The 12,666-nt window shown below is 36.1% G+C and overlaps 1 pseudogene; it reads left to right on the plus strand.

Moving 5' to 3' along the window:
• The first annotated feature begins 10,096 nt into the window (after positions 1–10,096).
• On the plus strand, positions 10,097–11,828 carry LOC116625194 (annotated as a pseudogene).
• The last annotated feature ends 838 nt before the right edge of the window (positions 11,829–12,666 follow it).

Genomic DNA, 12,666 nt, shown 5'->3' on the forward strand with positions numbered 1-12,666 from the left:
AGTAGATCTCTAGGATTTATCATCTTGTATAAACGAAACTTTGTACATTGTGACTAATACCACCCCAAGGGGTATTTGACTGCTTGCCTCCAGCCCTTGGCAACCACCATTCCACTTTCCAAATCTATGAGTTTAACTACTTTAGATTCATCATGTAAGTGGTTTCATGTAGTATTTGTCCTTCTGCCTGGCTTATCACTTAAGATAATGTCCTTCAAGTCCATCCATGTTGTTGAAAATGACAGCTATTTCCTTTTTTAGGCTAAATAATATTCCATCTCATGTATATACCACATTTTCCCTTAGTCTTTTTCTTCCCCAACATACACTTCACTGCATACCTTGTTTTCTGTTCTCCTTTTATTAAGTATTCCCAAGTGAATTTTGTTAATGTGGAAATGGAATAGATGCTAAGAGCTATCCGGGATTTGTTTGTTTGTTTGTTTTTTGCTTTAATTTTGTGGTTCCTTCCCTTTCCTCTACGTCCCATGCATATAATGTTCTATGCGACCTCCATTAACTTCAGTACAAAACTACCGACCAGAGCTGTGGTATCAGAAAAATAAACAGTACTGTTTCTTACAAAAAATACACACACAAAAAACAAAAAAAACAAAAAGGGTACAAATGTTCCTTGTACTCTCTGAATCCTTGCTAACATTTATCTTTTTTTTTTTTTAATACCCATCCTAACAGGTATTTCATTGCTTTTTTTTTTTTTTTTAAAGATTTTATTTACTTATTTGTTTTAGAGAGAGAGCGCGCGCACATGCGAGCGAGTGTGGGGAGAAGCAGAGGGAGAGGGACAGGCAGACTCTGTGCTGAGTGTAGAGCCCCACGCAGGGCTCAATCCCACTACGGTGAGATCATGACCTGAGCCAAAATCAAGAATCAGACGCTTAAACGACTGATCCACCCAGGCATCTCTCATTGCTATTTTAGTTTACATTTCTCTGTGGAGTAGTTGTATTTATATATCAGCTTTGGTTGTGTCATGCTTCCTTGTTTCTTTTTAATCCATGTAATTTTGCACAGGTGTTTGTGTATTTCAAGAAACAGTCACTTCTGGGCGCCTGGGTGGCTCAGTCGGTTAAGTGACTGCCTTCGGCTCAGGTCATGATCCTGGAGTCCCGGGATCGAGTCCTGCATCGGGCTCCCTGCTCAGCGGGGAGTCTGCTTCTCCCTCTGACCCTCCTCCCTCTCGTGCTCTCTGTCTCTCATTCTCTCTCTTGCAAATAAATAAATAAAATCTTTAAAAAAAAAAAAAAAGAAACAGTCACTTCTTCGGTCTTCACAGACTGGCTTCCCCAGGAGAAACCTTCAATAGTCAGCCCATTCCGAGATTCTGGGCAGGCTGGCTGGTAGAGTGCACAGGCTCAGTGTCAGGAACCATGACCCAGCAAGCCCAGGGCCTTGACCCATGCAGCCTGGGCCGTGGTGGCAGGCATCAAGTCTGGGTCTTCAGCAAACTCTGATAGTCACTTGATCTTTTCCCCCACAGGAGAACTCCTAGTAGAAGGGATCTCTCTGGCACTTGCTGGAGGGCACACGTGGGGTAATTCGGGTTAAGTCATATTGAGCTCTTCTCAGATGCTATAATCTCTCATCTGGATTCTGTTGCTCTTGTGAAGATATCTTCCTCCACGGACAGTTTTCAAATTGGTGTTTCTATGGGGCAAGGAGAGTTGGAATATTCTATTCTGCCATCTTACTGATATTACTAGTTAATACATTTCTATATTGCTATCTTATTTAAGTAAATATTTTATCTGTTTTCTTGTCTTTAATTTTCCCCCACCTTCCTCATTTTCAGATATCTCATTTCATTATTTATATATAAAAATATATAAACAAAACATAAATATATGAGTATATATGTATACAGATAGTGCGTGTGTTTATATATATACATATGTATGTGTGTGTGTGTGTATATATATATATATATATATAATTTTTGCCATTCTTTCTCTACTACAAAGAATATTTACAGCAAATACTCCAGCCAAATACTCTGTAGACTAATAGATATTTCCACAAAAATCTATTGTCTTCCAGTGATTCAGTTGGTTAAGTGTCTGACTCTTGATGTCAGCTCAAGTCATGATCTCAGGGTTGTGGGATTGTAGCCCACGTTGGGCTCTGTGTTCACTGGGGAGTCTGCTTGGGATTCTCTCTCTCCCTCTGCCCCTCCTCTGTCTCCCAAATAAATAAATAAATCTTTAAAAAAGTCTATTGTCTTCCTCAATCCTACTACCTAAAAACATTTGCCTATACCACCTTAGCAAACTCCAATCACAGAACCTGTTCACTGTCTCTGTCCTCTCTGGAATATAGGCTCCATTAGGTCACAAACCTGGCCTGTTCGCACTGTCACTATATATTCAGTGTCTAGAATAATACCTGCCATTTGGTCAGCACTCAATAAATATATATTTAATAAAACTGCATCATATGCATATTCAACTTAGGAAATAAATAAATATAGACATGAAGACTCTGAGGAACACAGACTGTGAAATGAATTGAGATGATGAGTCACCTAGCTAAAACAATTTCAAAGAAAACAGGAATGCCTTATCTCCTTTTATGGGAGTTGGGGGTTGTGTCTATGGAGGGGAGGCGTGAGACAGAGACCTCTTCCATGTCTTCGTAAATTATAGATGTGCTTTTTTAAAACGTTCATTTTACTTAGCTGCACAGTAATTGGCTATTCTGATAATGATAGTGATAGAATCTAATAGAATCTCTGGCATATATGAGCATTGCACCATTTCACACATGAAATAAGAGTACATACAATCTAGGTGAGTATGTTGGGCCTGGGGAACAAGTGGACAGGAGAGGCACAGAAGTGTTCAAAGCCTATGGACCTAGGATGATTTCAATGCAGTCTAGGTATATGGAGAAGAATAGAGATGAGTCAAGGTGAATGGAGGTTTGATGAGCATATCAGCAAAAATAAGACACACTGAGTTTATAGGAGATAACACATTCAGTTTCTTAAAAAATACATTTGACTATTTTTATTTACAAATAAAGCACAGGTAAAATGGAAATGATCATATAAAGTGTGATTTAATAAATATAATATACAAATTAATATATAATATATAAAAAGAAAGGAAATCTAACATCTGTATAGACATTACCCCCTATAATAATGAGAACATCACCAATATGATTTTACTACATGTGATATCTTATTATTCTGGGTGTTTGGGATTTAAAAATAAAACAGAGTCATACTTTCATGGAAGTTATAGTCAAATAGTGGGATGGAAATACACAAAACTTTTGAACTTTACATAGATGCATTCCTACTGAATGTGTTCTTCTGTAACTTGTGTATTTCATTTAGCATTAATTATTCAAGATGCATCCCTGTTAATGCATTTATTTGTAGTTAATATATTTTACTTCTGTATAGTGTTTCATTATATGAGTAAAATTCAAATTATCTATCTATTCCCACTTGGGTTGTTTGCAGCTTTCTGCTATTTCAAACACTGGTGCTCTGAGCATCCATGGGCATGACTTCTGGTGCACATAACCCAGTGTTTTTCCAAGAGTAGAATTGCAAAGTCACTGGAAATGCAAACCTTCAACTTCACAAGATAATGCTGAGTTGGTTTCTAATGTGTTTTGATGATTATATTCCCAGAATTAGTGTCTAAAGTTTACATTTTTATCTTATTTTCACAAGTATTTAGTTTTTGTCCTGATTTTTAACTTTGGCCAATGAGGAAAGTATAAAGTACAATCGTATTTGGTTTTCATTTTTATTTTGTTAATTACAATTAAATAAAAAGATGTGTTCTTATATTTATCAGATATTCAGACTTCCCCTTCAGTGAAAAAACCTGTACATGACTTTTGGCCATTTTTTTTATGAGGTTGTTTTGCAATTTTTTAAATTGACAGAAGATAGGTATGTTTCTAGATACTAATCTTCTGACAGTTATATTTCTATAGAAGGAATATTTGTGCCACCCCATTCATATGTTGAAACCTAATCCCCAATGAAATGGTGATTGGAAATGGGGCCTTTGGGAGGTGATTAGGCCACAGGATGGAGCTCTCACAAGTGGGATCAGTGCCCTTATAAAAAAGTCTCCAAGGAGCTCCCTCCTCCCTTCTGCCATGTGAGCATAGAGTAGGAAGACAGCCATCTATGAACCAGAAAGCATGACAGCACCAGACACAAAATGTGCAGGCACTTTGATTTTGGATTTCCTGCCTCCAGAGCTTTGGGAAATAAATTTCTGTTGTTTATAAGCCAGTCTATGGTATTTTGTTAGAGCAGCCCCAATGGGCTAACACATGTATATTGCAAATATCTAACTAGAAAGTAAACTTGATAAAGGCAAAAAATTTGTTTGTTTTGTTCACTGATGTATCTTCAGCCCCTACCAAGCAGAATTTATGGTGCAGAGTACTCAATGAAAATTTGTTGAATTAATAAAGAGAATTTTTACACTAAATGCATTCCTTTATGGTTGCTCATTTGAAATCTTATGAGAATTCCATTAGTCTGAGATCATATAAATATTTTCCTATATCCTCTTCTAAAATGTTTAGTTTTCCTCTTCACATATTTTTTTCTTTAATTCACCTAGCATTCAATCCTGAATATGATGTGACAATTAGTTGTCCAAGCATAATTAATTCATAAGCCTATATTTCCCCAGTGATTGGCAAAACAGACATTTTTATATATCAGTTTTCCATATAACAGTGAAAATGTTACTGTATTCTCTTTTGTTTTGTGTCTTTTCTATTCCCAAGCCGATTATTGCTAATTCCTGAGGTTTTAGTACTGTAATTTTTGAATAATTTTTGAATAATTTTTGCATAATTCTTGATACCAGGTAGTATATATCCTTCCAATCTCCTCTTCATTTCCTTCAGAATTGGTGTATCATTTCTTGCCTCATTGCTATTACATAATTTTTTTTCAAAGATTCATTTATTTATTTGAGAGAGAGTGAGAGAAGGTGTATGCAAGGAAGGGGAGGACAGAGGGAGAATCTTCAAGCCGACTCTCTGCTGACCATGGAGCTCGATGCAGGGCTTGATCCTATGACCCATGAGATCATGACTCGAGCTGAAACCGAGAGTTGGTTGCTCCATGGACTGAGCCCCAACTATTATATAACTTTAAAATAAGCTCCAAGTTTCTTAAAAAAAAGAAAGAAACTATTGGGAGTTTTAATGGGATTTTTTTGACAATGATCCTAAATGTGAAGAGAAAATATATCTAAAATACTGACTTTTTATCAAAAGCAAAGTATATTTCCCCACCTAGTTGGTTTTCAGAAATATCCTTCAATATTTGTTTTTCAATTTTGCAGTAAGATACTGTACTTTCTTGGTTAGTTACATTGCTATGAACCTTACATTTTGTTACTATTATGTAAATTGTATCATTTTACAAACTGCAACTTGCATTTGTGACTGTTGTGTAAAATTTCCAGATTTTTATATATTATGTATCTAGTCACCATAGTAAACATTCTTCATTCTAATAACTTGTTGATTCTTTGGAGTGTTGGCTGATTTTAGACAATTTTATCTGCAAATATTAGTGGTTTTGTTTCTTGCTTCATGATCTGTAAACATTTAATTAAGTTCTTTTCCCCTGTGATTACTCCAATGACAAAAATTTCTGGTAAACTGTTAAAGAGAAACAGTTCGTAAGCATCATAATCTTCTTTATTTTATTAACCAATTTTGCTGTAGGTTTTTGGTAGATAATCAGTAAGACTGAGGAAGTCCTTTCTATTTTTACTATAAGACACCTTGAAAGGATGTTTATCAAATGTTCTTCTCTGCATCTATGGTGATAAACACATTTTTTTCTCTTTTAATCAGTTAATGTGATAACCTTCATCACTCAACTTTCCACTATTAAACCCATCTTGATTGCGACAACTGAGCTCTACTGGCTCATGAGTTATATATCTTTTATATGTTGCTGGATTTAGCTGGCTAATATTTTACTGAGGGTTTTACAAATTTATTCATGAGATGATTTACCTGTAACATTCCTCTTTTATACAACCCTCATAAGGTTCGGTTATCAAGATTATATTAGCTTCATACACCTAAATGAAGAGAGTCTTTTTTTCTATACCTTAAAATGTTTATATAAAATTTTAATGATCTGTTTCACTAATGTTTTGTCATACACTCCTTTAAATCATGAAGTCTGGTGCTTCTCTTTGGAGAATATTTTGAAAGTCTGAATCGAACTTAATTACCTTAATGTAATTTTGGCTTTGTCCTTTTTTCAGGCAGTTTATAAAAATTTTTCACATATGTATTGATTCCTTTTTGGTCTTTCTTTCATTTCTACTCTCAGTGCTATTACTTTCTACTTTCTTCATTTTTTTAAATATTTATTTATTTGTTTGTTTGTTTATTTATTTATTTATTTATTTGAGAGAGAAAGAGAGTACAGAGGGGAGGGGCAAAGGGAGAAGGAGAGAAAGAGTCCCAGGCAGACCTCACGATGAGCACAGAGCCTGACCCAGGGCTCCCTCTCACAACCCTTGAGACCATGACCAGAGCCAAAAACAAGAGTCAGACACTTAACCAACTGTGCCACCTAGAGGCTCCATTTCTTACTTTCTTCATTCTTAAATTTTGATCGTAGGCTTATTAATTAATATTTTATTTCCTTCTTCATATAACCATTTAAGACTCTATTTTTTCCCATGAATCATCAACTCAGGCTCATCTTCATATTAAAAAAAAAGTTTAAATATTAGTTAATTCAGTTCTAAGCATTTAAGATTTTATTATGATCTCTCTTATGATCTATAAATAATTTAGAAGTGTTTGTGATAATTTTCAGATTGGGGGTAAATGTATCTCACATGTGTTGATTTCTAATTTAACTGCATAGTGTTTTTAAAAAGGTGGATTTATGATACAAATATTTCATTGTTTTGACACTTTATGGTTGGTTGGGAAAACAAAGTATTCTGAGTATGTTTTGTGTGTGCTTGATAAGAATTTATTTTCTCTAATTTTGGTGTACAACATTCCATATATTTCCATTAAATAAAGTGTGCTAATTGTGTTGTTAAATTTCTTATATCTTTACTAGATTTTGTCTGCTTTATCAATAATTAAGAAAATCATTTCGGTCATGGTTTGTATAATTTTCTCTCTGCCTCTAGTATATACATATTTAAAATTTTTGTTGCATGTTTATTATACATATATATATTTATATATTTACTAGCAGTAGTTCTACCATAAATATATGATTTATATATGTATGATACATATAAATATGTATAAATACATTTATATATTTTAGTCTATTTTATTAGGTTCATAAAAACTTAGACTTGCTTATTCTTCCTGCAAGCAAACATGCTATTATTTCATATTATATTTCTTAGTCCTTAATGATTTCTTTTTTTAAATAAACCTCACTTTTAGAACTATTTTAGATGTCCAGAAAAATTATAAAGATGTTATGAGTTCCCATATCCCATACCCAGTTTCTCCTATTATTATTATTATTTTTAAAGATTTTATTTATTTATTTGACAGAGAGAGAGAAAGCGAGAGAGGGAACACAAGCAGGGGGAGTGGGAAAGGGAGAAGCAGGCTTCCCACCGAGCAGGGAGCCCGATGCGGGGCTCAATCCCAGGACCCCGAGATCATGACCTGAGCTGAAGGCAGTCGCTTAACTGACTGAGCCACCCAGGCACCCCTACAGTTTCTCCTATTATTAACGTCTTAGCTTTTTTTTTTTTTTTACAATTAAAGACTTAATATTAATACAATATTATTACCTGAGGTCTATACTTTATTCAGATTTCCTTAGTGTTTGCCTAATGTCTTTTTGTTTGTTTTTCCAGGATCACATCCAATACACCCTATCATATTTAGATGGCATGTCTCCTTTGGCTGCTTGTAGCTGTGACATTTTCTCAGATTTTCCTTATTTGTGATGACCTTGACAGATTTGAGGTCAGATATTTTGTCTGTATTGGGATGTGTTGATGCTTTTCTAATGATTACACTGGGGTTATGGGTGTTTGGGAGGAAGGCCGCAAAGGTAAATTGTCATTCTCATTACATTATATCATGGGTACATACTGTCAACATGATTACCACTGTTGATGTTAACCTTGATCATCTGGCTGAGGTGGTGTTTGTTATGTTTCTCTATTCTAAAGGTACTCTTCCCTACCCTTTCCATGGTGTATTCTTTGAAAGGAAGTCATTCTCTGCAGCCCAAAGAAGAGTTATGTTATACCTCCTCAAGGGCAAAGTATCTGTTTAAGTTATTTGGAATTTTTCTACAGGGATTTGTCTCTATCCCCTCATTTACTTATTCAATCATATGTTTATATTAGGATGGACTCTGGATATTTATTTTATACATTGGGTTATAATTTAGTACTGCTTTTTATTAAAATATTTACTCAAATTTTTCCAGTTTTAGACTTTGGGAGCTCTTTCAATTACCTCTGTGTCTTTTGAATATATCTCTATCATTGTGGATATTTTTATTTGTTTGAGTAATTTTATTTTTGAACACTTCCCTACTTTATTACAAGATGCCCCAGGTTCATACTGTATATTTTTCCCCCTAGTTCTAGAATCAGCCATTTCTTCAAGTGGCTTTGTTTCCTTTTACTGGACAATGATATTAGATGCCATGTTCTAAGAGTGTTCATTGCTCTGTTGTCATTGTTTCTAGACCTTCTAAACTGATAGAGCAAGAGAATCTTTGTACTGACCAGCGACACACACACAAACATATATAGCCATTAAAGTAAACGGTAGTTTATAGTGATGTCTCTGACTCTAATCCACTACTCCATGGATCACTGTGGCCTCTTCCCTTGCTTATTTGTAGCCTTCTACTACAACAATGTGAATCCTGGCTCACACCATTATTTACTTAATTGTTCAATCGCAGTATGCATGGATAGTTAATCCATACCTCCACCGGAAACAAGTTGGTCAACTAGAGTACATTGCTATGCAGATTTTTGGGTTGGAGGGGTTGTTTGTTTTTTACTTCTGATTTATAGACTCCACTCATTGTCCAATTTATGTAGTTTAACATTTTTTCCCCAGCCTCTTCTGTGAGATGCTGAATTTTATATTTGCAATACAGTGAGATTTTTTTTTGTCACAGTCTGCTCTCTGCTGGTATTTTCTGACCTCTAAATAATACTTATAAAATGTATAAATATGATTCACACTTTTTACTTGACAGTTCCATGGGTTTTGTAAAATACACTGTATCATATATCCAACATTATAATAGCATACATAATAGTTTCACTGCCCTAAAAAAAATCCTCTGTGCATCATCTATTCAACCCTCTACCTAAAGAGGAACTATGTGCAAGTGAGTGACTGCAATGATTACAAATGGCACCCAAGGTCTGTTTCTGGCTTCCTACTCATATTTTAAATTTTATTTATTTTACTTTATTTTTTTTTACATTTTAAATATGGTCATTTCATATATTGTGTCTATTTCAATACCTATAACCCTTGGGGATCCAAAATTGTTGTTTCTGTTTACTTCCACTCATAGTAATTTACTTCTTCGTGGATATAGTAATTATTTTTGTTTTGTTTTGTTATAGTTGGTAAAAGTTCATCTGTGGGACCCTGAGAAGCCTGATTTGCAGGTCTGCATCTATTTATTTATTTTTAGTTGGCAGCCAGTCCTACATGCAGAGACCATTTTAATGTATTTGTAGGAGATTTCCCTAATTGCATGAGCAATGCATGTGTGCATTCCATACCCATTGTAGATCAGGTCAATGATTGCAATTCTTACTATGATTATATCATATATTACTCAATGCTCTAATTTTATTAAGATTCCTTTTGGAGTGAACACTTGGGTTTTTTCTCATTTTCTTGAAGACACAGAAATGATTTTAGAGGATGCTTTTTTGTCATTTACCTAGGATCAAATTAAACTAAATTAGGAGATATCTTTAAAATATTTGTAACATCGGAGCCACACCGTCTTTGGGGTGATCCGTGGTGGACGTTTTGAGGGCAGCTGACCTGCAGCCTGCGCGCCCCAGACCGCCTCCTGTGGAAGCCTGAGCCGGCCGTGTAGCTTTCTCCCTTTGTCTCATAACCATGTCCACCAACGAGAATGCTAATTCACCAGCTGCCCGCCTTAACAGATTCAAGAACAAGGGGAAAGACAGTACAGAAATGAGGCGGCGCCGAATAGAAGTTAATGTGGAGCTGAGGAAAGCTAAGAAGGATGACCAGATGCTGAAAAGGAGAAACGTAAGCTCGTTTCCTGATGATGCTACCTCTCCACTACAGGAAAACCGCAACAACCAGGGCACTGTAAATTGGTCTGTTGATGACATTGTCGAAGGCATAAATAGCAACAATTTGGAAAGCCAGCTCCAGGCTACTCAAGCTGCTAGGAAACTGCTTTCTAGGGAAAAACAGCCCCCCATAGACAACATAATCCGGGCTGGTTTGATTCCAAAGTTTGTGTCCTTCTTGGGCAGAACTGATTGTAGTCCCATTCAATTTGAATCTGCTTGGGCTCTCACTAACATTGCTTCTGGGACGTCAGAACAGACCAAGGCTGTGGTAGATGGAGGTGCTATCCCAGCATTCATTTCTCTGTTGGCATCTTCCCATGCCCACATCAGTGAACAAGCTGTATGGGCTCTAGGAAACATTGCAGGTGATGGTTCAGTTTTTCGAGACTTGGTTATTAAGTATGGTGCAGTTGACCCACTACTGGCTCTCCTTGCGGTTCCTGATATGTCATCTTTAGCATGTGGTTACTTACGTAACCTTACTTGGACACTTTCAAACCTTTGTCGCAACAAGAATCCTGCACCCCCATTAGATGCTGTTGAGCAGATTCTTCCTACTTTAGTTCGTCTCCTGCATCATGATGATCCAGAAGTTTTGGCAGATACCTGCTGGGCCATTTCCTACCTTACTGATGGTCCAAATGAACGGATTGAAATGGTTGTGAAAACAGGAGTTGTGCCCCAGCTTGTGAAGCTTCTAGGAGCTACTGAATTGCCCATTGTGACTCCTGCACTAAGAGCCATAGGAAATATTGTCACTGGGACAGATGAACAGACTCAGGTTGTAAGAGATGCAGGAGCACTTGCTGTTTTTCCCAGCCTCCTAATGAACCCCAAAACTAATATTCAGAAGGAAGCTACGTGGACAATGTCAAACATCACAGCTGGTCGCCAGGACCAGATACAGCAAGTTGTGAATCATGGATTAGTCCCATTCCTCGTTGGTGTTCTCTCTAAGGCAGACTTTAAGACACAAAAGGAAGCTGTCTGGGCTGTGACCAACTATACAAGTGGTGGGACAGTTGAACAGATTGTATACCTCGTTCATTGTGGCATAATAGAACCATTGATGAACCTCTTAACTGCAAAAGACACCAAAATTATTCTGGTTTTATGGATGCCATTTCAAACATCTTTCAGGCTGCTGAGAAACTAGGTGAAACTGAGAAACTTAGTATAATGATTGAAGAATGTGGAGGTTTGGACAAAATTGAAGCTCTACAAAACCATGAAAATGAGTCTGTGTACAAAGCTTCATTAAACTTGATTGAGAAGTATTTCTCTGTAGAGGAAGAGGAAGATCAGAATGTTGTGCCAGAAACTACCTCTGAAGGCTATACGTTCCAAGTTCAGGATGGCACTCCCGGGACTTTTAACTTTTAGATTGTACAGCTGAGGCAGAAAGTTGTTTGTTGTGTACTCTGTTTGGTAGAAGTTTGTCTTACTGTTTCTCTACTAAGAACTCTTTTTAAATGTGTTTTGTTATTGTAGCACTTTTTACAATGAAACTCTACTTGACCAGTTCCAAACTGTACAACCTATATGAAGCTCCTCCTCTCAGTGGGTTTCTTATTTCTATGTGGAATCTCCTCTCTTGCAGTGTCCTGTAAATAAAGATTAAATTCCACTCTTTTCTTTACTTCACCGTAAAAAAATAAATAAATAAATAAATAAAATAAAATAAAATAAAATAAAATAAAATAAAATATTTGTAACGTATTTCCAGAAGACATTCCATTAGTTCAGTTTTAATCATGTGGATCATAAAGACTTTATGGAATATCTAAGCAGTCATATCTAGCAGGCATAGAGAAAGAGGAGTCATGTCAAGTTCTAGTTTTGAGAGTCATTAACACACAGATGAGAGTTGGAACTATAGAGTTAAAAGTGATTACTCAGGAGATATTCATACCATAAAACAGGGCAGAGACTATTACAATTCAGTGGCATATTTTCTTTAAAAGATTTTATTTATTTATTTATTTATTTATTTAAGAGAGAGAGGGAGAGAGAGAGTGTGTGCACATGTGTGTGCAAGTCAGGGAAAGGGCAGAGGAGGAGGGAGAGGGAAAAAATCTCAAGCAGACTCAGTGCTGAGCCTGGAGCCGGAGGTGGGGCTTGATCTCACTACCTGAGATCATGACCTGAGCCAAAACCAACAGTTAGACACTCAACTGACTGAGCCACCCAAGTGTCCCACAATCCAGTGGCATATTAAATATATTAAATAAATATATGCACTAGGTAAGATGCATAAAGTTTGTATGGTTCTTTTTGCCAGGGAGAGGAAAGTTTTTTTGTAGATGACAACAAAGCT

The sequence above is a fragment of the Phoca vitulina genome, unplaced genomic scaffold (genome assembly GCF_004348235.1).
Source record: "Phoca vitulina isolate PV1807 unplaced genomic scaffold, GSC_HSeal_1.0 scaffold74, whole genome shotgun sequence".
NCBI lineage: Eukaryota > Metazoa > Chordata > Mammalia > Carnivora > Phocidae > Phoca > Phoca vitulina.